The 27,205-nt window shown below is 34.4% G+C and overlaps 1 protein-coding gene across 1 annotated transcript in view; it reads right to left on the bottom strand.

Moving 5' to 3' along the window:
* Positions 1-21,945, bottom strand: part of LOC124643338 (neuroligin-4, Y-linked-like) — a 74,133-nt gene extending 52,188 nt beyond the window's left edge. The window contains exon 1 of the mRNA XM_047182288.1: positions 21,679-21,945. The gene's annotated coding sequence lies outside the window, so the exon portion shown is untranslated. The remainder of the gene's footprint in view (positions 1-21,678) is intronic.
* Between the last annotated feature and the right edge of the window lie 5,260 nt (positions 21,946-27,205).

The following is a 27,205-nucleotide window of genomic DNA, read 5'->3' as shown; positions in this document are numbered from 1 at the left end:
CACTATAATGGTACGGGTATAAAATATGACCCAGGGGAATGATAATCATGTTGTGAGTAAGGTCTTCAGCATGAATAAGTTTTCAAGTTCACCATCATCTGCCTAGCCTCTTCCCAGCTATGTTGACGTCGGCTTTCAGTCTAAGGTTATGGCACAGTATAGCGGCACCGCAACATCACGGCTCCACACCAGCATTTAAGTTGTTATTCAATTTAGAGCATTAAATCGTGTATATTATAATATATTTCGTAATGTCAATATAAAAAAGCCAACGGCGAGCAGTCAGCGCGCTTGCCGCTACCACACAACTCGACTCGCCGCCCGCCCGCCGACTCCGAGCCGGCAGCGAAACAACGTCATTGCGTCGTGTTCAATCATAACTGTCTTAAAATAATATTGAGTTTGCGGTGACAGCAAGCTTACACATCGCGGCCGGCGCGCGGCCTGCGCGCGGACGGCGAGCTTGCACCTTGCGGACAACGCGTAGTTAGCGCGCTGGCAGCTAGCCGTAGTCTAAATTCGAGGCGACGCCGTGCTGCAGCCGTGCTGTTGCGGTGCTGCTATAATGTGCCATGCCCCTAAAACGATGTAGGTGAGTAAATGTTTAAAATGGAGCGGCTGCCTATCTGACCTTCGCAAACCCGCTACCCGGGAAACACGATACTCCTTTATAAGACAAAAAAAAAAATATCCCTTTCATGTTTTGGTCAAACGCTGGTTCAGGGAACCACAATTTTTGGATGGTTACATGAACTTTTTTAAAAAAATAATTTAATAGGGCAGCTATTCATTTTCACGTTCGAAATATTCAAGTCGTAAATACCCAAACAAAATAATGATTTACGACATCAAAATGTACTTACACCCGATTGGCTTAAACATGAAATAGGGTTTCTCAAACTTACTCAAGGTCAAATAATAAGCTTTTGGACTAACAGACTCGACCTTGAGTGTCAGCAAATGGTAAATATTCCGTCTCTAGTTCCACATGAATGGATTCTAACTAATATTATAAAAATATAATGGATTTTGTTTGTTTATAATACTTTTAAAATATCGGAACTGATAGAGAAATAATTTGATATTTTTATGTAGGAAGCTTGAGTTTTATTTACAAGCATTTTTAACTTACCAGTCTAATGGTAAGATACCTACCAACCTAACTGATCTATCAATTTCTTCTTCAATTAAACTCCACCTAAAAGTTGTCTGGGAGAATTGCTAATTAGCGATAAGAAAAGCAATTATAGTTAGCTTTGTATACGTAATTTCCAGTGTAATTTCCAATTTCTATCTATGGATTCTGACCGATAAATGCAAAACTAGATGGTAAATATGCCATAACGCCAACCATGGATGCATTTTTTGTAAATCCACTAAGCGATTTCTGATCGACGATCCAGGAATTGAACCCGAGATCTCATTACCAGCAGTCGTAATTACCAGGGCTGGGAAACGAAGTTGGAAACATGTTTTTTAGACTTATGACATTCTGGTTGGTTACAATTTACTTCGATAGTGTTTAAACCTGAATCTAAATCACGATAGAAGACTGATAATTTCGATCGCCATACTCATCTAATAATTGTTGAATAGGTAATAATTGTTTGGGCGAAAGTTTCAAATCGCAACAGCAATATATTCAGCCAATTTTGTATGCAACAGCTATTCAGCCAATTTTGATAATCCCTTTAAATATCGCGACCACGAGCATTAATGTCACAGTTTCATGCTTTGTAGGTGTGAAAAAAAAAACAATATAAAGCCTGAATTCTGGCAATTATACATAACCTAATGTGGGAGAAGAATAGTCATAATGTCACAAGAACTGCGAACTGCTGTATGTAGGTAAAACTGCGTCAAACAGCTAATGTTGAACCGTCCTAAGTTCCACTTGACCTGATATTTCTATACATTGAAAGTATTGTGTTCTTAATATTACAAATTCAGAAGATATCCGTTCCTTTTTTTTATATGCATTTGTGTACATATTGATTTAGGTTTGATAGAGTTTGTTTGTTGTGTGTACATTGGTATCGAAATGTATTTCTGGAATAGTATATGTATTTATAAGTATTGATGTTCCTAAAATTACCCTTTATCTTATTCACCAAAAAATGTATTAAGAAAAAAATTATAGTGGTGTCCTCCTAGCCGATTATCGGCCACGACTTATGTTTTCTTATAAGAAGATTAGCCAACTGCATAGGACATATTATAGCGGAGAAGCATTTGCAAAAACCATGGGTGCACTCACTATTCTTTCACAAGCAAAAAATCTGAAAAGCTCATATTTCCCAAACATCCTAAACATCTGTTACTAAAAACCTTATCCTCCATATTTTCTACACCTCATTAGTTCTAGCTTCATATCAAATAATACGGCACAAATGAAATACCAGTAATAACTACATACACGAAAGTATGTACGCACCCATACATTCATATCACAAGGAATAAATCAAACTACCTATTGATGAGCATCAAAGGAAATCAAATTTCCATTCGATCATCTGAAATACTCTGTAATCATAGTTTCAGCTACATAATTATATAGCCAGGTTATAGGATATTCCAATTGGGGAAAAGCCTTTTCATTTTTTGATACAAATAACTTTCTGGTTGATTTTAACATATAATTTCGTCATTACTTATTTTCAAACTTTATGCAGCTGGGCGAGAATATAAATTATTATATACGGTGGTTTATTTTTGGCACTTTTGGTATTTGTCGCAAACATTTTGATGTTATACTTCATCATGTATAACATCAAAATGTTTGCGACCAGACTCGAATTCAAATAATGGCAAATGCAAACGCAACATATCTCAAATTACTATTGTACTAATTGTAATACTGTTGGTTTCCATACGAGACTTTCATTCACTGTTAAGAAATCAATGGTATCCAACATAGACGAAACTATTCGAAACTTAGGTCGACAGAATTTGAAACCGAACTTACACAAATAGCCTCTAATACTTCCCACTAAGTACCATTCCATAAAAAAATATATGACAAATATGCTCCATAACAATCATTCCTATAATTCCATATACCAAATATGACTTTAGAAATGCTTATAACACCCCTCTTGTATATCTTTTGCATCCAAATTATACTTAAAATCTTTATTATGTAGTATTTGGGGTCATTAATCAATTCTATGGGATATGTTCATGACTATCAGATATGAAGATACTGCATTTTTTGCCACCATGGAAAAAATAATGGGGAAAAAGAAGCAGATGTTTGAATAAGATAAAAAGATCTCACAGATCTCTCTCTAAGAGCATGTAACATTTCATCACTGCAAAGTCTTAAACTGTATCTATATTATCAGAAAGTTTTCATCGAAATACAAATGCAAGAGGAATGTTTAGGTATATAATTTACAAGCAAGCATGTTTTTATTTGAAGTGGGTCTCCACTCCATTATAAAATTACTCCATCAGTTTGAGAATTACACTGAAAGTATATCAAGTCTAAAATAGTTTTTATATGGGTGAGTTGGGATGCGGGTGGAACCGCAGGAAATACTGTACTTAGTTATGAACTCCAACTTAAGCCTTGCTAACATACATAGTTTATAAACTACTTACATGGAGCGATGATGTAAAATATTCCCTTTTTAGGGTTCCGTAGCCAAAATGGCAAAAACGGAACCCTTATAGTTTCGTCATGTCCGTCTGTCCGTCTGTCACAGCCGATTTACTCGGAAACTATAAGTACTACAGTGATGAAATTTGATGGGAATATGTGTTGTATGAACCGCTACAAAAATATGACACTAAATAGTAAAAAAAAGAATTGGGGGTGGGGCCCCCCATACATGTAACTGAGGGATGAAATTTTTTTTTTCGATGTACATACCCGTGTGGGGTATCAATGGAAAGGTCTTTTAAAATGATATAAAGTTTTCTAAAAAACATTTTTCTTAAAGTGAACGGTTTTTGAGATATCAGCTCTCAAAGTCGTAAAAAGTATGTCCCCCCCCTCTATTTTTATAACTACGGGGTATAAAATTCTAAAAAAAATAGAGGTGATGCATGCTAATTAACTCTTTCAACGATTTTTGGTTTGATCAAAGTATCTCTTATAGTTTTTGAGATAGGTTGATTTAACTGTAATTTACGGAACCCTTCGTGCACGAGTCCGACTCGCACTTGGCCGGTTTTTCAACACAAAATACCTTATGCTATTAGTTTACTGCTTAATTAGAAAAGCTTTAAGATAAGTTTCTCAGCGGTTCTAATGACTATAACAAGTTTCATGCTAATTCGATTTATATCAACGTTGAGTTCGGTGGAGGCATTTCAAGGACAAAAGAAATGAAAGATGGCTATTGGATTCAAATACTTATTGTAACAAGAAGTAGAATATCCGAAGATTATTTTATAAGTTTTCGATAACACAGTTTTAGCTTACTATTAAATTGGGTTGAAGCGATATCGTTTAAAATTTTACCTTGTCATAATTGGTCTGGACAAACAACCAATTCTTTTATAGCAAGATCTGTAGGACCGTAAAGGAATATGACAATAATTTTTGTTTGTTATACTTTCAAACTAAAACGAATATAGGTATAGTTACCGGCACGAATCTTGAGCTCTGACCTACACCTGCGCAGAAGTGATTTATTAGCAAAGAACCAATCCCGAGTGACGGCTATGACGCGATGCACTGCGGGCCAATCACCGCTTTAGCCCGCCCCCGCGCCTCACTTCATACCACAAAAGGGACCCAATAAATTACTTCTGCGCAGGTGAAGGTCAGAGCTCAAGATTCGTGCCGATAACTATAAGCTACTTTTTTACCAAGTATAGAAGACAGTTCCTCAGGCTATAAACAAAAATTGCGGGCAAAAATACAGATACTATAAATAGGCCACATTGTTATTCAAGTCTCCCCACATTATTTACCTACATATTGTGCTAGATATTAAAGAAAAACAGTCACTATCATATCGTGTATGAAGGAAATAGGTCGGTGCGTTGCTCGTTGCCTGGAGGTTAATAACCTCACTAGGGATTGAAATATTTATATGAGAAAGCCTGTTTTTTGCTGCCGTCATTATTTTTAGTTTTGTTGTTTTTTTTTTCTAGTTTGAATTTTTTCAAGGTTCGATATTGTGATTAAGTGGTTCATTTTTTTATCAAATTTATTTTTATGGTACCTAAGTAGGCTAGAGGAGTATAGTGAGAGAATACTCCGAAATGTTTCAATAATTATAGCGTACTCGAAAAAAAGAAACAAAACCGGCCATGTGTGAGTCGGACTCAGGAACTAAGAACGATTGTTTACAAAACGGCCAAAAACCCACGTTTATTCTATAAATTAAATTTTTATTAATTTGTTCTAGTTATCAGTACCTATTTGTTGTTATATTTAGGCGCAACAATAAAACATGGTTTGTAAATATTCAAACCGTCTCATTATCATGGTTCATGAGATACAGTCTGGTGAAGGAATCCTATGTAAGAGAGAGTGAAGGAAAATCGATCACTAATCCAGCATTCTTTCCTAAAAACACCAGCGACCAATGAAATTTCATTGCAAAACTGTCATAATTTCGCTAAACAATCACAAGACCGTCGACCAATCATATCGATTGCTTCCAACCAACCGCACAGGTCCGCCGGACCGTTTCAATCGGCCAATTGTTTCCTCATAATTGGATCTCGACGGGATCCGAAATTAGAGTTTTACAATTATCACGATAGATAAACCGTGATTGGTTTTTGTAAGTTTCGGATAATCGATTCTAAGGAAGTAAAGGATTTTAACCGACTTCAAAAATGGAGGTTCTCGGCTTGACCTGTATGTATGTATTATTCTGCGCAATGGCTGAACGATTTTCAGCATAGTCAGACTTAGGAGAAAGTATATAATTGTAGGCAGTTTTATTCACAATTTTTAATGAAAAAATAGTTAAGTATTTATCCAAAAAAAGTTTTATTAAACAGATTTTTATAAAAATAATTGAGAACTGATAAGGAACTGATTGCAAACTACCAGTAAGCAATCCAGAAATAGAAATCTCCTCAAAATATGAACATACAAGAAAATAAAGAGAATTGTTCATACATTAAAGAAATAAACGAAAGACAGGCTTAGAATAATCCGACATCAAGGGAATACACTATCGTCTTTCACACATACCCAAATCTCTTGACAGCCACTTCAAACAACTTACTCGTGTAACAGATATTATATACCTATGTAATACAAGTAGATAACACTGTTTATCTAATACTAACTACTTGCCGCAGTTTCACCTGCCTTCTGTATATATTTCTTGCCAGACTTATGAGTTTTCAGGGTACCTATGGGCTATGGGATTATTCGAAAGAGTAACTGTGTCTCATCCTCCGAGCCTTTTTCCCAACTATGTTGGGGTCGGCTTCCAGTCTAATCGGATATAGCTGAGTACCAGTGCTTTAGCTTTTGCTGAAAGAGTAACTGTGACTCCAGAACATAAAAAGACACAAAGAGACAAGTATACATATAGCGTCAAGCGTATAGCGTTAAGTAGGTTCGATCAAACCCCGCGAAAAAACCATATTTGAAGATTTCTGATATTCATTTTCAATACCCCTTGATGAGACTGGTTTTCAGACTTTCTGGCTTCTCACTACCCGTAACGATAGCCAAAGATGTTCCAAAGTCAGCTTTATAGCCACCCTAAAAACTAAATAAGTTCACCTGGCTATTTTACCGTGATAGCATAAAAAAAACAAACGAACCCACTTTCACAATCATTATTTTACAAGTCAGGATAAAATACTTGAAATATAATATCTTCAGAGGATAAAAACCCCGCCTATCAGACAGTTAAAATATAACTTCTCTGATTGAAGTGCCTCACAGATCTGAACTCAAGGCTAATCTTCCTTTGAGAGAGTTCAATGAACTCTGAAGAATTGTAGTACCATTTCACGTGCGTCGATTTCTTTCTTTTCGAAGGTAAAATGTGTTTTGACCTGAATATGTCCTTGAGATACCTGACCTGTTTTGTCTTTTCAAATGTGTTACTTTTTTCTTTTTTGCTGATTTTTGTTACAATATTCAATATTTTGCTACGGCAACAGTATTTTTGTTCATTTTGATATTGATTTTGGGTATATTTTCTTATGAGGACAAACCTGGATTGCAAAACTCAACATTTTTTTATCTACTGTAGTTTGCGACTATTCATCTCTGAAAATTAAGTCTTATAACCCTACCTACCTATTATTTCCCCAGAAAGTTATTATGCAGGCCCCATTTGAAAAGAGCCCCTTTAAGAACCACAATCAAACTGACCGTAAATCATCCAAAAAAATAACAATAAACCAACCAATAACCAGTAATACCGTACACCGTAAAACAAAATCTTTATGACATTAAAATCATTTACGTACGCCCTCCATTACCATTATCCGATGCTAAAATCATTTATTTGTGCAATTAATGGTAATATATGCAAACGAGTCTCATAAAGCTATACAATATTATATTACCTCCTTTTGTAACGCATTTGGTAAAACTGGTCCAAATAAAACTGATATAAATCGGTATTCATTATTAAGGGATGTAAGAGATTAGGCGTCCAATACGAAGGCTTATGTATGTATTTTCGTTTTCAATTTTATTTGATAAACGTTTTGAAGGTTTTATTGGTAGGGATATTGTTTTGGGGTCCGAGGTAAATGGGTAGAGGGGACGGGATGGACACGTTTTCGATATTAAATTGTAATAATATTATTTGGGGTCTGATTCTGTTCGTTCTACTGTTTCGAAAAGACTAACCATATTTCAACATGCTTAGGTTATTAGGAAAGATAGATTTATATATTTGAGGCTGTTTTCTTAGGATATGAAGACTACTTACTAGCTGTTCCCAACACGACCCAAGGAAACTATTCACGTTCAGATAATAAGCAGCTTACACACTTTACTAGTTTTCGACATCAAACTCCATTTTAAGCGAATCAACAGACTTACATAAAGGAGCTACAAACAAACTCTCAATTTTAATATTCCTCCAATTTTTTATAAAATATTCTTTCGCACGTTCTAAACCCTTTTTTTCGCCACGTTTTACACACCTTTTGCCCACAAGTGTTCGCAAGTATTCAGAGCAATGTGCGATCCATTGGTCGGTCCTATGAGGTGAGAGCACGTGTTACGTACGTGCCGGGTGCGGAGTGTGTTGGGTCGCTGCACGGAACAAAGAAAGATAGCGGAGATGCAATAATGCATGCAGGTCGGGCGCCTTCTTCTAGGTCGAATTCGTATGCTGGGTATGACAAAAACGATTAATTACAAGTGGACCAACGAGGCTTTCGGGTTCTTTGAGACATCTGTCAACGATTTTTGGTATTACCAAATTGATCGGGTCCAGAGGAGGCGTATTGAAGGCGAAGACAGTAGCGTTCCTCGTCCCCCGCTCACACTAGGCGCGCTACTTTCTTAGGCGATTATACGTTATGGCACCTCCGCTAGTCATTCTGTTCTCCATGGGTCGCGGAGTGTGTTAGGTCGCCGGGTATGTTAGGGTCGAAAGACTTATAGATGAGACGTTGGTGCCCATGTGTAATGGGAATTTTGTTGGGAAATGATTTGATGCTGTTTTGTTTATTTTGACATTAGCTGTTTTCCGTATACTAATGTTTGTCTTAACACAGATGTGACGGTTAAGCTGAACAGTGATTTACCTTGTAGATTGAGCAATGACAGCTGTACTGAGTACAATTTGTATTTAAATTAGATTTCACCCGCGACTTCATTTGCGTTCGCGGAGTAGTTACTCTATTTTAGTAGTAGTAATTTGTAGTAGTATTGAGTAGATATAGGTTTACAAACTTTATTTGTTTCCCATAGTTTTAACTGTCTCATGAGAACAATATCCTTGCATGGGGATACATATTTCTGGAGCTCTTGTCTAAGCACTTTCGTATCTATATTTATATACATTGGCAATTTGAGGTTATTCGAATAATAAAGATCAAAGATTCTCCTAGCAATTCACTATAGCCACCATGATACAAAGTATCAGTAACAAATGGCTTACTCCGGAAGAATACAGGAAGATACAGCGGAACTGATGTCAAACGACAACGTTCGGGTCAATATACAGAAATGAAATGAAATGAAATGAAATCGTTTATTTTGCAAGTTGGACATTACATCACTTTTACACGTCATTTTAAGAACGCTGAGGTCGGCATTTCCTAACTGACTGATCCCTGAGAAGAAACGCCGAAACAAACTCAAGGGTCATAGTCTCTTTTAAAGTCCAAACATGTTATAAATCAAGTAATATCATGTGTGAGTGTCACCATGTACGCGGTCTCGAATGGCCTTTTGAGGAAAGAGCCACATCAGGCTGGAGCTGACCAGTCCCAACAGACGCACGCATGCATCAGTCGTCGTGTAGCTCAAACCATATCTTAGGGAGCTCAACGACCTGTCACACGACGATACCAGATCTGCAGAACATTTGCGTAGGCCATTCAAAAATACTCAAACCCGCCAGACAGTATTTATGTTATAAGAATATATAATGTTTCTCGCATACACGATACTCACATTCACAATAATAATAAAAAAAAAAAAAAAAATACAATTATAGTATATAAATGTCAATAAACAATGTCATTAATAAAATGTTATCTAATGATAATATATATTTAAATGTCAAAAGTAACAATGCACAGGCATTTGAAAAGATATCACTCACTAAGCGAGCAGCTCATTCCCAAGCTTTTTTATCATTTAAATAATCAGATATTTTGTAATATCCTTTTTTCAAAAGTTTGGATTTTATATGATTTTTAAATTTCTTGATAGGCAAATCACGAACCGCTTTGGGAAGTTTATTGTAAAAGCGTATACATTGACCCATGAACGAGTTGCTTACTCTGTGGAGGCGAGTAGCATGTACAGCAAGATTATGTTTATTCCTAGTATTTATGCTATGAACATCTGACATTTGAACAAAGTCAGTTATGTTTTTACGTACGTACATTAAATTTTCAAAAATGTATTGAGAGGCAACAGTCAGAATATTTATTTCTTTGAATTTCTCTCTGAGAGAAACTTTTGGACCCAGATTATAAATGGCTCGAACAGCTCTTTTCTGTAAAATAAATATAGTCTCAACATCCGCACAGTTTCCCCAAAGGAGGATCCCATACGTCATTGAACTATGAAAGTAACTAAAATAAACTATTCTGGCTGTGTCCACATCGGTGATTAGACGGATCTTTTTAATAGCATAGGCGGCGGAACTAAGTTTTCCTGACAGTTTAACAATATGTGGGCCCCATTGGAGTTTGGAATCAACGGTCAAACCAAGAAATACCGTTGACTCAACAGGCTTCAACTCTACTCCATTTAGTTGTACATTAGTTTGTAACTGCCTTACGTTGGGCGTTGAGAATTTAATTAACTTCGTTTTAGACTCATTTAAAAGAAGATTATTGACATTAAACCAATGAACAACCTTAGAGAGTGCATTGTTAACTTCGTCAAAATTGTCGAGTTGGCGCTTGATTTTAAAAACGAGTGAAGTATCATCGGCAAACAACACAATCTTGTGATTATCCCTTATGTGATAAGGGAGGTCATTAATATAAATAAGGAACAAAAAAGGGCCTAGAATTGAACCCTGTGGAACCCCCATGGTGACCGTAGATCCAGAAGACCTCTTACCGTTGACATCTACCTTCTGAATTCTATTATGCAAATAAGAAGTCAGAAGGTCAAGAGCCTTATTTTTGATACCATAGTGGTGAAGTTTCCTGATGAGTATATCATGGTGCACGCAATCAAAAGCCTTGGACAAGTCGCAGAAAATACCGAGCGCATCCTGCGAATCCTCCCAGGCCTCGAATATATTTTTAAGCAATTCCACGCCCGCATCCGTAGTAGAACGACCCTTGGTAAATCCAAATTGTTTAGTGTGCAACAAGTTGTTTCTATTAAAATGGCTCAACAATTGACGTAATATTAACTTCTCAAAAATTTTACTCAAAGTGGGTAAAATTGAAATTGGCCGAAAATTTGATGGATCGGTTGTACTACCAGATTTAAACAATGGAATTACTTTACTAAGTTTCATCAAGTCAGGAAAAACACCAGATGCAACACAAGAGTTAAACACAGTTGCTAAATAAGGTGAAATTATTTCAATTATCGATGAGATTATCTGAACTGACAATCCCCAAAGGTCAGCAGTCTTTTTTACATCGAGATCTTTATACGCTTGAATAATATCCTTAGAGCTAACAACTGAGAATTCAAAACCTTTGTCACATTCCGCAACACATTTTTTTAATATTGTAAAAGCCGAACTGGAAGACGACATAAGAGTTCTGGTTGTTAAAATAGGGATATTGGTGAAAAAATTTTCAAACTCAGATGCTACCTCCAAGTCCGACTTAACGTCTACATTGTTTATTTTTAAGTGGAAGTCTCGATTCCGTACAGTGGATCGGCCTATTTCTGAATTGATTATATTCCACGTAGTTTTAATTTTATTACCAGAAGCTTTTATTTTCTGTTTTATGTGTATTGATTTAGCGGAGGTGCAGGCTCTTTTAAATATTTTTGAATAGTTTTTAACATACTGTTTAAATGTTTCATCTTGATTGAATGATCTTTCATAGTATAATTCAAATAACTTCTGTCTACTTTTGTAAATACCCGGCGTTGCCCAATCACTAAATGTTACCTGATCACAAACAGATATGGACTTAGTAGTAAAAACTTTTTTAAATTCACAATTAATTAAGTTGAATAAAAGGGTGTAAGCTTGATCAGGATTATCATGATAGGGCAATTCAGGCAGTTTTTCAACAAGTTATTTTTAAAATGTTCCAACCGATGTTTGTTTACAGGAATAAAACTTACATTTTTTCTCTGAGCTCTGATAGTTTTCATGGGAAAGGTAACTAATTGACCAGAGTGATCAGAATCTAACACATTTAAAATATGTTTGTTTAAAGGTTTTAAGTTTGTAAAAATGTTATCTATACATGTAGCACTAGTGCTAGTTATTCTAGTCGGCTCGAGAAATGGACCTTGTGCTTTCTGTATCTTGCTGCAATCGATATATAGGGATGTTTCCTAAGGTTTAAGCGAAAGAAAGTTTATAGTCAGTTTATTTAATTCTATGTCATCATTAGAAACGAAATATTTGTATTTGTTGGAGTAAAGTAATGAAAACATTTTGTTTAATCTGCTTTTTATTTATATATTTTATTTATTATATGAAAATATATTTAATCCCGTTTTACTACGAAAGAACCCTTTCGAATATTTAACTGTACAGTCATCTCACATTGGTATTTGTTGGACTAACATTACAAAATATCTTTTTCCTGATTAAAATATTACTGCTACTTAACTTTGGTTAAATAGATTTGTCACGCAATTTATATTGTATATTGACAGATGAAATCCTTCAGACGGATATTAAATAATACTTTTAAATCCGTGGTTTTTAATTTGATAAAGAACTCTAGATACGTTTCAGAATGACGTCAGCATTAGAAGTGCTTAGTTTACAGCTACAAGACTCGCCACTCTCACCACACCGTTGCTTACAACTTGTTAAGGGTTGCCGTTGTACCCTCAAATTCTCACAGCTTGAAATGTTTTTTTCTGAATTTAAGGGAGAAGCGAATGGAATATTGTTTCTATTGATTGTATAAATTACAAATGATTAAATATAGATTGCAAGTCAAATCATCATCATCACCATCCGCTTGATCCTAATTTTTCTCCTCTTCCATACATACTTCGTCCCTTAAAACGGCATCAGTGTCCATAAAACACTAATTATTGTGGAAAAAATATATAATCAATATTATCGATGAATATCGGTGAAGTCGACGTATATAACACTACCAATAAGAATGCTTCAATATTAGCATTCATTATAAAGACAAAACATTATTTTGAGAATTCCCCTTACCATCAATATTCAACGAACATCTTCCTAACAAATTGTCATACACGTCTGACAAGAAGACATATTTCTGAATCCATTTCAATAGCTAATCAAAATACAAAGACAGGAAACAAATTCAACCTTCTTGCTACTCAATGAAGCGCACACAATGATAATACTGAAGCCTTATATAACGGAGTAAGGAAAGATGAGCGGAGATCCCATAATGCAGGTACGTCAGGAGCCTTCTTCTAGGCCAAATTCGTACAGTGAGCATGACCAAAACTGTCAGTTACGAGTGAACTAATAACAAGGCGTTTGGGTTTTTTGAGACATCTGTCAACGATTTTTGATATTTCAAAAAATGTTCGCGTCCAAAGAAGGCGTATAAGGGCGAAAACATTAACGTTCCTCGTCCGACGCTCACCCGCATTTTGGCGCGCTACTTTCTTAGACAATTTTCCGTTATAGCACCTCCGCTAGCCATATTGTTCTCCATGCTATATACACACACATACATAGATAGACAGACGGAACATTTATAATAAATATGATATTCTCTGAATACTAGAGTACAAGGAAAACCTCTTGGTACAGTCCATTGCTCACAACTTGTGAGATGTTCAAAATGAGCTTTTAGTGGAAAAACTAGAGTGATACTTTGTAAAATAGTTGGATAATATAGTGGTCTTTTAGGTAAAAGACCAATGTTTTTGGTTGCCTTTTATAGATAGCAATGTGGAGGTATGAGAGTAGAGAGTAAAGCTCATCATACCTCGCAGTAATGGGAGGATCCTCTGACCGGACAGGTGTTTTTGTCCGGTGGGCTACTGCCCGACGGTTGTTGTCGGGGTGATCTATCTGTGTTCACTGTGCGCGCGAACACTGCATGTGCGATGCAGGATAGTTGATGAAAGTTGCGTCTCCGAATGTGTAGATGGCGGTGTTGTGCAATCTTTGGACTGAAGCTTTCAAAGTAATTTAGAGAATTTGTAACATACATTCAGATACCTACTTTTCAAATACAAAATACTCGTTAGTAAACTAATTTCTCAAAAGATCCGATAGATATCTTCAACACTTAACAATATTTTCACAATGCAGTAAATAAGAGTACGAGTATTCGAAAACGTACAATAACCCAGAAAAGTCATATCGGCACTTAGTAGTTTTAGAACCACTATTTATTCTCGTTAACCAAAAACCATTGTACAACATACATTCCCACTTTAAAACAACCGACCACAAGCATTCAAGCCAAAATAACTTTAATTTTTCACACTACAAAACTGACCGACGTTAATAATTTAAACGCCAAAAACTTAGTTTCCAGTTTTCCTATGAAAATACATGACAGTGATTCTTTTTATTTAGTTCGTTGCTAGCTTTCAGCAACCCGCATGTGTAAGCTCGGTATATTTGTGTTAGTACATTTTCTGACTTTCCTACCGAATGTACACAAAATGTTTTTTAAGTTAGGTTGGCAGTGGGTTTAGATTTTTTTTGTGTTTTATGAAGTTTGAAGGTTTATGACATTATCATGCGTTAATAGACTGGTCGTTTGCAAAAATCGTGGACAGTAGTATAGGTTTCCGTAGATATATTTTAAGAAATTGTAACGTTATCAACATAAAGAAGAACGGTACTGAAATAGGCATCTTTACTAAAAATTTACATAAATACCTCTTACTATTTACAAAGCAAAACATAATAACATTTACAGAACAAAAACACAAGAATTATGTTACATAAAACACTAAAAAAACTTTTATTTATAAACAATCCAATTGAAGCATTGAAAAAGTACAAATAAAACATTACGTTAAAGAAAGAATAGTAGATATTAATTTATAAAAAAGACATAAACATCTCTTAACAAAAAAAATCCACACACTCTATTCCAATTCACCCCACAATTTTCAATGAAACAAAAACTATAAGCAACACAATTTATTGAGGAACTCTAAATAAATCTACTATACTACAACTAATAAAACAACCCCTCGAATATATTAAGAAGAAGATTTTATTAAAAACTAACACGTTTTACGATATAGTAGAGATTTGTCTAGGATAATAAAATGTTAGACTTTATGTCCCTTGTACACAGTCTAGATTTTTCGGCTCAAATAAATTGTAATGTACGTGATGAGTGTGCTGAATAAATAATGTAGTTCCTCGCGCTTGATGTAGAATGTAGGTTTTGCGAAAGTTTTTGGTAATTTTAGTAGTAAAGGGAACTAATAAAATGTTTAAAGCTGGATGTTTTCTGAGGTTTTATAGATATATTAATAGTCGGGCAAAAAGTACGCGTGTGTATTCTTCTTATATTCAGAAAAAATAGTTTATGTCCTGACCCAAGCTTTGACTACATATGTAGTATATTTCATTTACATTGGTTTAGCAGTTTTGGTGTGAAAAGGGAACAAACAGACAGAGCTACTTTCGAACTTATAATATTAGTAAGGATTAAATCTATTTTATGAGTTCCATTTTATTAATTCACTGGTTGCCATTCGCATTCAAAATAAATAGAATGACTCGCTTTAAAAGCCATGGAGATCATCAATCAAATCATAAAGAGCGATTTGCCAATAAAAATGAACTGAACTGATGGATGGACATTCACAATGAACTCCATCCAATTAAGCCCCCACAAAAATTGAAAGGCAATGAATTAACAGATCAATAAATAAGAAAAAAATGGACCTTATTTATATAAGATCATCTCAATCTCCGATTTGAACTTATTTTGTACGTCAAATGATTATTTTTGTAGAGGGGAGCAAATCGGGGGATCACAGAATAGCGATTCGCAGAATCGTTTAAAATTGAATTTTCTCTTTTTTCTTTTATTTGCGTTTAAGCGTAAACCGTTCACAGTTTGAAGTGAGAATTGGAAATAACCGAATTTTAAATGTTGATCACGGTTTAAATAAAAGTTCGTTTTTGATTACTTTTTTCTATTAATTAAATACTGAACATTTATTTGGTTTCAAGTGGAGCTAGTGAACCGTAGTTTATATTTGCATAAAAGTTTCAATTTCAATTTTTTCGAAGAAATATATTTGGATTATTTTCATGATTAGGTATTTATTTTTTATCTTCAGTTAACGAACAGAATTTTCCGAGCTTACAATACAAAGTCCCTTCATCCAGCAATACCTTTACATAAACATTTATTTTTCTAATCAGATCTCCATCCAATTTAATGCCAACGTAACGAGAAAAATTTTCTTTTCATACAATTTGTCTTATAGTCCGTTCATCCACTTTGGAAACAAAACATTGTGCATAAAGGATGTCTTCTAAATCCTTAAAAATATGAAGGATTTGGGCCGAGGCTTGCAAACGAGGAGACTACAAAGTAGATCCGCTGCCAGAATATTAATAAAGAGGCCAGATTCTATTAATATTGATGATGTCACTGAAGAACATGACAGATTGTGTGTAGCTGAGCTCTCAATCACTGGACCCAAGTTTGGAGGAGGATATTTCTTGTATCTAGAAGGCTTAAATTAAGACTGCAGATTTGGAAAGTTTGATTATGTTTAAGTGTCTTTATAAGCCTGTTCTTTGGAAGAATTATCGCAGCTTGCAATGAAATCCTATGCAATAAAAACAAAATACCCTCTACATCTTTGAGAGTCATTGAATGATGTCCAAAAATCATATCACAAAATACAGGCCTTATAATCTATGTTATATAATACAAGGCAAAATCAAAAATAATTAAATTTAGTATTTACACAGGAATTTCTAATTTTAAAAGCTTAAAGGATCCAAGATAGCATTTAACAAATTGACGTCAATCAGTTCTAAGAAACAAATTAAATTTATTTACACGCCGCCCACGTATCGAGGCTTTCGAAACATTGATCTTGATAAGTAGCTAAGTATATTTCACTTAAATTGTATTATGAGAAGTGATACAGACATTACACCCTTGCTTGCTTGTTCGATATGAGAGGAGAAAATACATCACGAGATAAATCTTGAACGAATCGAGGACACAGTCGAATACAATATCACCAATCAGAGAATGAATATACAAGGAACATTAACGTCAAAGTGCTCAGTACACTCGCATTTAGCGAAGAATCAGTGCCAAGTACTTTTTTCAGGCTCCAACTCTAATTGCTCGACAGAAAGATTTATGCACTCAATCGACAATTCTGTACAGAATTCCGCTTGAAATGTTCCCGTATTTTTGTTGTTTAATTCACAGTGATTCAGTCCTTCGAGGCGTGTTTTGGTCCTTTCTGTCTTTATTTGCGTAGCTAACAATACTTCCAAATGATGCTTTGAATTTCGTTCGTCGCGGAATTTAAACAATGTCTCTTTTGTTTTTTGGAATTTGACGAAGATTTATGTTGCACATGAAACATTGTTACGTGTGAATTTCCTTTGAAAAATAATAGAAGGAAACACAATACCTACTCATTCTGGCAACAAAAGATTATATTACAACTTTTAGAAACCTCATGACACGGTGTCTGACCACGATTGAGGGAGCGAATATGGCCAAAATTACACCAGCATGATTCCCGTAAGATACTGAAACAAACAACGTTATCCGTTCCCAATAGAATAGAGGAGAGAAACAGTGAAGCTAGCAATTAAGTAGGAAATGAGAAGCACGCGTGCAAACACAATGTGATTAAGTAAACGGAACGGTGAGAGGAAATTTTGTTGTTAACTTTGGTCCTATGTTGTATTGAAGCGGTTTAGAGGACCCATTGTGGTTTGCAGGCTAGAAATAAATGGTTGCTCGTGCATGGTAAAGGAAACTGGGTATTGGTAAATGGGCAATGTGAAATAAAAACGAAGTCAAGTCGGTTGGTGTATTTACGTGAATAATATGAAGCTAGTTCGTTCGAAATAGTTCCCTCAGAATGCTTGTGACACCGGTGGCGGCAGCTAAGTAAGATATAAATAAGTATGTCACATTTAAAGTATTCAGTACTTAGATATTATTGCAAGAAAATATTCAAAAAACATAATATATTGTCCTCTTCAAACTTTTTAGTTTTCAAAAGAAATCTGAACAAGGCTAATGATACATTTTTTTAGCTTAACTTCATATTAAGTGATTCCCAGGCTGCCAGAAAAAAACTAGTATTAAATCTTTTCGAAAGATTGTTCGTATGCGTGTATCGCACACACTTTTATTCGTTTTCCCTTGCGAAATAAATAGCTTTACGTGCGAAGACAAACACTAAGTTCTACAAATGTGTTTGAACTTTCTAATGTTACGAAAGTAGATACTTCTTGGCAGTGTGAAAATAAATTGTGATGTCCTCTTTTATCAATATAGGACATTTTGTTTTGTTATTTATTTTTTACCGTCGGTGACAGTCCGATGTGGTGTATTCTATATCGAATACCAAATGTATTTGACCTGAACTTTTTTGTTATAGCTTTACGTACTACAAGTAACCCATGAAGTCGGTTATTTATTGTTAAAAGCATCATAGATATTTAATAAAAAGTTGGCACGGGTACATAATAATTATAACATGGCTAAACCAAACTTTGTACTTTGTCTAGTTATTTTATTCTTTGTTATCTTTTTCCTACATATTAGTTTTATTTTAGATGTTAAATAACTTATTTCGTTACTTGACATAATTATGAAACTTACTTATTTTTGCCTGCTTGTGGTAATTTAAAAATGCTATAATTAGAATGAAATACTCGTGAGTAGAAAACAAATTTCAAATAAACCTCCACATACTTATATGGATATAAAAGTTGTTAAATAAGGAAACATAATGTTGTATTCACTTATAATTAACTTCAGAATATTTGTTGATATTGAAAGTGAGTCTACTATTGAGAATTGCGTGGGTTGCTACGTAACATACGTAGGTATTCAATTTCCTTAGGGATTTTGTATCTATACTAATGGCTGACTGTTTAGCGCGGTTCCACTCCTGGTTATTCTTGTAGCACCAGAGAGACCACTTTACCACGATCTCTTCTTATTATAGATAGATATACAAATATCCAAGATTAAACTTTAAACTTTAATATGCCACTTTTATGTTGGGCAGCCTATAAATATTCTAAATGCGAAAGATTTTCGACGTTTGACAATCGACGTTTGTTCCGCTTTTGCACAAAAACTAGTGATATAGATAATAAGTAAAATTTTTATTAATATAGCTTATATATCAGAACAACATACACGCATCTTTTATTCGTCTGCGGTTAGTATTTCTCTCGAGAAACGGATGAAACAAATACCTAGCTAGTGACTTACTTTATAAAGAAGGGCTTTCATTGGCTTTCCAACAGATCTATAGGTACTCATTATTGTCTGTAATTGTTTCTGTGCAAGGCAATCTCGCCTTCTCACGTAGGAAACGAATGGCTGTTGATTACTCCGCTGGAATTATAACCTATATAAACTATGTACTGGTTTTATCTACTTTTCTTGGATACCTATAGCAACCGACGCTTGTCACTTGTTTGCATAGACTTTTACACCGGTGTTATACTTTTTTCAGCCCCGTATTGAAGACAGAAAAATAATTTACTAACTGGTGAACATGAACTTAGTGGTAAAGTGCGACAGGACTTTTATAACAATGTGTTCACAACGTTTTTTTTTTTTTCAATGATGACAAGCAATAAATACCGACTCTATTTCTTTTTTAGTACTTAAAAATTTCATACAAAATGGGTTCATTTCTAATCAACAAGCAAACTGACTTACTTATACAGTCTTCATATAAAAACTGAACTGTTAAAATAAATAGGAAATTAAAACAAGACAACACAAAATATCTCATTCCAACGCTGAATAAAACAGAACATTGTAACTCCACATTAATAATATTAGCAGGAAATATAATTGTGAATTATAAAGCGCTGAATACTGAAACCAACGAAGCCTAATTCCATATTTAAGCGTCTTCAAAGCATTTTCTTTAATAATAACCAGAGGCAAACATGTTTGGAAACACGAAATTAATTAGAATTTCTAAAGGCATTTAGGTACCTCTTTACATCAAAGGATATTCCATAAAACTGCTATGGGAAAAGGATTTTCAAATATGACATCAATTATTATTTTTGGATATTATGAAGAGGGTTTGTATGTTTTTGATTCTGTAGGGTTCTAAAGATCCGAATTTTATAATTCTTTAGCCAATAAAAGTCCGCAGTATATGTACATGGGTGTAAAATAATCAAAGTTACTTTCACTTTCTGAAAGTTCTGACAAAAAATCTCCGAGCAGAAATTGACCAAAAAAAAATCTTGAGCTAAAAATACCCTTGACGTTTCATAGTTTCAAAAATTGGTCCATCGTTCCCAGCACTTACACGGCCACACCATATTGTCAGAAATTGGTCCTCCGATCCAAAAAAGCGACAAAAAGCAATCGACAACGGAGCCTTTTCAGAAATCCGAAACGATTTTAAATTGGCGTAAAATCCTTCTGCATTGTTCACTGTACATTTCTCTTTCATATTTTTTAATCAGCCGTATGTTTTATCGGGAATAAACTCATTATATTAATGATGGTGTTCCGAGTAGAATCAGATAATCCTATTGGAGCAATAATTGCGAGCTCGGTCGTTGTATTAACACGTAGAACTAAATGTTTCGGGCCAATCACGTAACTAGATATTAACCGATGATTTGCAAATTGAGTTCGATACATTCGCTCTACGTATTTTGTGACCTCTGAATAATTTAATACGTGAATAAGTAAAGTTATACTACTACAAATTACTTATTTCTAATGAAGTAAACAGAAAAAAATTAACATCAGTTTATGCAAATAAAAAAAGGAAAAATAACATAATTAGGTATATATCATTATTACGCTGTCACCCTTGTCTAAAAATACAAGAGATCACAGAATGTGCTTTACTCAGATTTTATACAATCAATTGTATTATAATGTCCTACCTATGGATCTGAAGTTCGACACTTTCCTTGCTAAAGACGTATATGTACGAAAGCCTCTTATCATAAAAATTATAAAACATAAAAAAGCGCTCAAACATACAAAATAATAGCCCGTAGTGTAGAAAATAAACTGCCAAAGTAAACATGCATTTGAAAAATTCACTATAAAATACATACAGCAAGTCATATCTGAACTACAAAACGTCAAAACGTATGTTATAAAATTGTCTTCCCAATATCCAGGAAAGAGAATCTATTCGTCTCAAAAGACCACTCGAAAATTCTTACAAGTTTCGTTTCGTTACAAAATACCCGATACACTGTTGACCCAAATAGGAAATTGTCGGGAAAAGTCTCGCATAAATTTTGTTCTCCCACATCTCATTCACAAAATAATGGTAATTTATTCGAAAATTTATTTATAAGATTATGGCTGAAAATACTTTTCATGATATCTTCCTTAATTCAAAATGCTGACATTTTTTGGCTAACGAAGGATATTTTCATATATGTAATATGATAAACATGTAGAATATCGAAATTCGAGTTAAATAAAATTTAATTGAGGAAAATGTACCATTTTATGTAAAAAAAGAAACATTATTATCTGTTTGGTTGGAGCTCGAATATGTTGTAAACTCGGCTGTGTCAATTTGAACGCAGACAAATTTTCATAAAATATTCACCATGCTTCCAATAATAAATGTCACCAGACCTCAACATATTAATCATGCAGAAAAATACATTTGTAATTTTTTCTTTATAGTAAATTTATGCAAATATTTATACGCAGAAGGTTCAAGACAATACATACCTTTTTAAAACCATGTCGGGGTCTCACACATCCATTCAATTACGATCATCTCACAGGAGACATAGCGTCACATCTATCGAAAGGCAAAAAACACTTCCTAAACCTAACTTCACTTTTACTAACACGTATCTAAAAACTACTTATTACAAGTCACAAAACAAAATTTATAACAACAAGGAACTTTGTCTTTACAGTTAATGTTTTAAAACAAACACGGTGTCGGATTTAGAATTTAAAATTTTCGTGCCACGAGACGTGCTCTCGGGGGCCCGGTCGCGAGGCGACTGAAAATATTACCAAATATGAACCTAATTTTCCCTAGATCTGTGCGTGTAGGTGGGGAGCAGCTTGCGTGCAACCTTTTGTGTTAGTTCGCGTTGCTGATAATAGATGGCGTTGTACAAGGTTTCGCGAATGGTTTCGGGTTAAAATATCCTTCGCGATTATTATTATCATTTATCATTTGATGCGGGTTTAGGAAGTAACTGAGATAAACGTTTGCTTTGAGGTAAGAAATTATCAACCACGTACATTTCTTTGAGAGGAATTAGGTCCACAGATTAAACGCAAAGATTAGAACATAACAATATTGCTTGTATAATTTAAACACAAAATTAACTTCTTTAGCTCAACAAAGGTCGTTCCAGTTACATAAAAATTCGACGCAAAAAAATATTCCAATTAAAATCTTTCGGGAATTGTAATTCAATTAGTCGTCTACTAATTAACTTTTTCTCCGCCATTTTACTGCGAAACTTAATAAAAACAAAAGAATATGACACAAAATATGTAAATATTATGCTAAATAATCTCAGAAGATAGATAACCGGATCTTTATTTGATTTTCGTTCTAAATAAGATTTAAATGTAACTCAGGGCGAGCCTAAAAAAATAAAATGAACGGTATAAACTAACATTACTGGATATTTTCTGGAAATATATTCCTCTTAGGACCGTTGATATTATTGCCGTTTTATGGCTGGTGCAAAACATAAGCTGATCTTCGGATGAAAGGACCATTTTGGTCTTTAGTGATAGCGGTAGGACCAATTCATAGGCTTATAGTGTATGGTCCTTTTTTTGTTTTTGGCTCTGCTTTTTGGTGAAAGTTGTTTTAATGGTTTTTGTATTTTAGGTAAAGAAAATTAAATATAAACTTCAGAAAGAACGTGCGTTTTCAGGAAACAATAGCTATGTTGATTAGGCATAGTATATTTTTTATGCATTTTAGGAATATTTGATTGAATAAGTCCTAAGAAAATGATATTTTTGCCTTTTAATGATAGAAAAATATATTTTTGTTCGATGTGGGTAAAAAACAATTTGAAGGTAATTTTTCAAAATTATAACTAAAACCACATTATGTACCCAACAACGTAGTACCACTAATCAAAACTAAAACTTACCCTTTGTAAATATCATTCTACGACACGCAAGGGAAATTATGAAATGATTTATCCTAGCCAAGTCCGCACCGAGAGTTACGGCGTAGAGTGCCATTGTAGCACTGTTCACGTAGTACTCTCCAAGTCGTAGCAATGATAGTTACGAGGCTACGGCGTAGCATGTCTACGGGCTACGAGTGCTACGAAACATCTATATGGAGCGTAGAATTATAGTTGAGTTTGTTATGAGTACTTGGTATGGTGTTTTGTGTGTAAAAAGTGTATTTGATGTTATCAGATATAATATATATGTTATCTTTAAATAGGTGAATAATGGTAAGTTGAGGATTAAAATTAGTCGACAGTATTTTCATTTTCGCTGTCTTTAAGTATAACTACATTTTTTTGTACTGTTTGAATGGATTATAATTTTACTGTGTTATATTTTTGTATTTTCCTCGTCATATGTTACTAAATACCATTTTTTTTTATTTTGTTTAAAAAAACTTAAACCAACGTATCTGTAAGATAAAAACTATCTTGCCGTTTACGTATTTCAAGGTTTAAAAAAAGGCATTGGCCTTGGTGCTTATTTACGTTTGTTCAAAAAAAGTAGATAATCTAATCCAACCGCCAACATCTTATCAAACACATCTAGCATTAGAATTCTGTAAGAGTGGGATATTTTTTGCGCCATGGACACGATTTAGTATCGTTTTTATTTGTTTACAAGAAATATATACGGTTTCTGCGGCATTAAATATCCACGTTTTCCTTTATTTCTTACTTTTTTCTAAGGTTACCTTAATATTTTTGGCGTATTTAGTTCTAGCAAAAACGTTTGTGAGTCATGCGATTTTATTGTTTGGTTAAAACGTTTATAATAGGGGTAAATAAGTTTATAATTTTTTATATTAATACCTGGTTTTAGATGTGATTTATAATGAAAAGTATTTACGAAAGTAAGATTATACTACGCTAGAATATGACTTAGAACCATAATGAAACCGACTAAAATGGTTAGTCAAAATTGTTTCTAAAATGTCGTAGTTAAATAAATTCATAAATTAATGAATACATTAGCTTTTATAGCCTCATTGACCTGACTGATTTTAAGTCTGAACTTTTAACTTACAAAAGCCCCTAATTAATTTAACTTTAAAAAACCATCGATTTTACAGAACCAATTCAAATGCCAACAATTTTCAACATTCGACAAAATTAATACCCATTACAAAAACTAAAAGTCCGTAAAAACGTTCCGTCTCATAGCTAACTAAACAAAGTTCACAGACTGCAGTATCAAAAGAACATTTACCCCTTTCAGCTACATACCCAATCCAATCCATTCAATAAAACGAATCCAACTGAACGAAATAATAACAAAAAAACCGGCCAAGTGCAAGTCGGACTGGCGCACGAAGGGTTCCGTATCATTATTTATAAAACGGACAAAAAATCACATTTGTTGTATGGGAGCCCCCAAAAATATGTATTTAATTCTAGTTTTCAGTATTTGTTGTTATAGCGGCAAAAGAAATACATCATCTGTGAAAATGTCAGCTGTGCCAGACGGACAGTGACAGACGGACGGACGGACGGACGGACAGAGGAGCGAAAACAATAGGGTCCCGTTTTACCCTTTGGGTAAGGAACCCTAAAAACATACAAACAAAATCGCTGAAAACGAACGCTCTAAGTTGTTGAGATAAATTGGTTTCCTTAACGCGAAACGCCATCTTGAATTTATAAAACAGATAAAAATTTTCGTTGAAAACTTCGCTATTGCACACGTGGGATTTTTATTTATCGGCTTTGATCAAAACTTGGTGCGAAAAGCATAATTTTTTGGACAGTTTTTATCAAAGTGGGTGAAATCTATTGACAGGAACTTGAAGTTCCTTTTTACACGCTTTTTATTAGCTTCACCTGTATGTTTGTATGTTTGTTTGTAACCGACTTCTTTGGGCGCGATTTTGACCCACTTTAAACGGCCAGATTTCGTTCAAACTTTGTAGATTTATTGAGGACCGATGACAATACACTAATTTGATAAAATTATTACTTTTGATAACACTCATTAGGCGTTTAGTTAGTTTATCCATTCTAAATAGTCATTACGTTAGCGTAATGACTATTTAAACTGACTTGTCATTTATCTAGCTTTTAATAGCATAACATTCTTAACTATACTTATTCGCGATAAACTGTCTGTGCTGTGATTTCACGCTATAACTGCAGTACCAATTTTTTATATAGATGACCTAAAGCAGGACCATATCTAGAGCTTTTTTTTTAAATTCGGATGCAACAAACGCTGTCACGCAGTTAGAATCACGGGGAAAAGCAAATTTTACTATAACATCCAATATTAGTACCCACTTCACAATTCACACAGACTCAGTCGGCACTAGCTAGTAGAGTGCACATAGGCTTGCTCGCCATGCAACTATTCTCGGCGCCCTACAACTGTCTGCTCCTCCTCGCTTCCCGTGCATTGCCGAGTTAATGACAGCTGGTATCAATGCTCAACAGTTTGTAGAATAAATTAAAATGTTGTTATTTAAAATATGTTATTGTAGTTAGAATTTGTTAGAACAAAAAAAACTATTCAAGCAATTTTATATAGAGTTGGTGCAGCATAATATAGCTTTCTCCCAGAATATTCTATTTTAAATTATCTCACAAGTAACATAATCAAAGCCCATACGTCTCTCAAATAATACATCCATTGTTTCTTAGGAAAGTGACTGTTATTAGGCGAAACTCATGCACTATTTTTTGCAATGGTCAAGAACTATTTTTTGAAACACTGAGCAAGAATTCTTCTTTGAGCAAACAATAATAAAAAATACCACCTTTGAAACAGCCGAGTAAAGAAATGACCAAATATCCGTCCTTCATCCGAACCTCAGAAAAAGGACCAGCACAATATACTCCCCGATACTCTTTAACCAGAAGACAATTCATTAATATTACTACAAACAATCGTACAAGTAAACAGGATACATTCATTGCAGTAAGGTCTGCCCAATAATCTGAAGCGTTCCAAGTTTTCAGCGACGTAAATCAAAGTTCAACAATAAGATGGAAAGTCTTCCTTTGGGACAAAGCCTCCTAGACCGGGATCCTGAACAAAACCTTATGTTTTGACTTAAGTTAGAAGCTTAAGAGGGATTAAAGCTATGGAGATGAGCTTACCATGTTTCATTATTAGAACGGTCGAAGCCAGAAAGCTGTTCTTTGTGAGATGACGTTAGGCAGAGTTTAGAAGAACAAGACCTTACTGCATCCCCAAATAACATTGGGATAATGGGCAAGAGGATGATAGGCATCATCAGTAGTATAAAGCAATCGTTCTTCTAAAATCCTTAATAATTGTAATGATATTTCTAACCCAAATCATTTTAATTTTCCTGCTCTTTATTCAATTTCCACGTAATAACCAAGGTCAATGAACCCCAACCCGTCAGTCGATCACGACTTACGCCAACGCTAAAGCCACTTAACGTTTTGCACTTACCATATTTACAAGCACCCCTTATGGCTATGTAAATAAGGTTCAGTTCAACTGCTTTAAATATGTTTGTGCCCTCAAATATTCTTGTACTGAGGGAGGTGTAAGTGTGAACAGATGGAATGACTTAAAGCTGAGAATATCTTTGCTGAAATAAAAGTGACAGGGTAATATTTTCGTGTTGGAATTCCAATGGATATAAAATGTTTTACTGCTGCCTACATCCCATGTCTATAAGGCTTAGTGCAGTTTGGATTAAGGTGCAATTTTCAGAGGGAAATTTTAAAATAGCTTTTAGCGTGTTGTAGTTACATTATTATGGGTAGTTCTGTAATAATATAGGTGGTTCTGAAAATCCCTGTATAACGAGTTTGTGAATTTGTCATCTGAGTATTTCATCACTTGCATTATGCTATTGATACAAAATAGTGACCCATCAGGATTACTTAGAGTTCAATTTGTCTTATTAGGTTCTGCCATTTCATCGGAAAATAATGATACCAATCAAATTCATTTTTCTTCAAAAAAATAAATTACTACCACTATTTCATAAAAGAGATTGTTTGGAAAAACAACTTCCACAAACGATTCAACAGTTTCAAACCACTTCACAAAGCAATGGAGA

Source organism: Helicoverpa zea, chromosome 2 (assembly GCF_022581195.2).
Source record: "Helicoverpa zea isolate HzStark_Cry1AcR chromosome 2, ilHelZeax1.1, whole genome shotgun sequence".
Taxonomy (NCBI): domain Eukaryota; kingdom Metazoa; phylum Arthropoda; class Insecta; order Lepidoptera; family Noctuidae; genus Helicoverpa; species Helicoverpa zea.
Note: the sequence above shows the minus strand (reverse complement) of the source record. Positions and strands in the feature narration are given on the sequence as shown.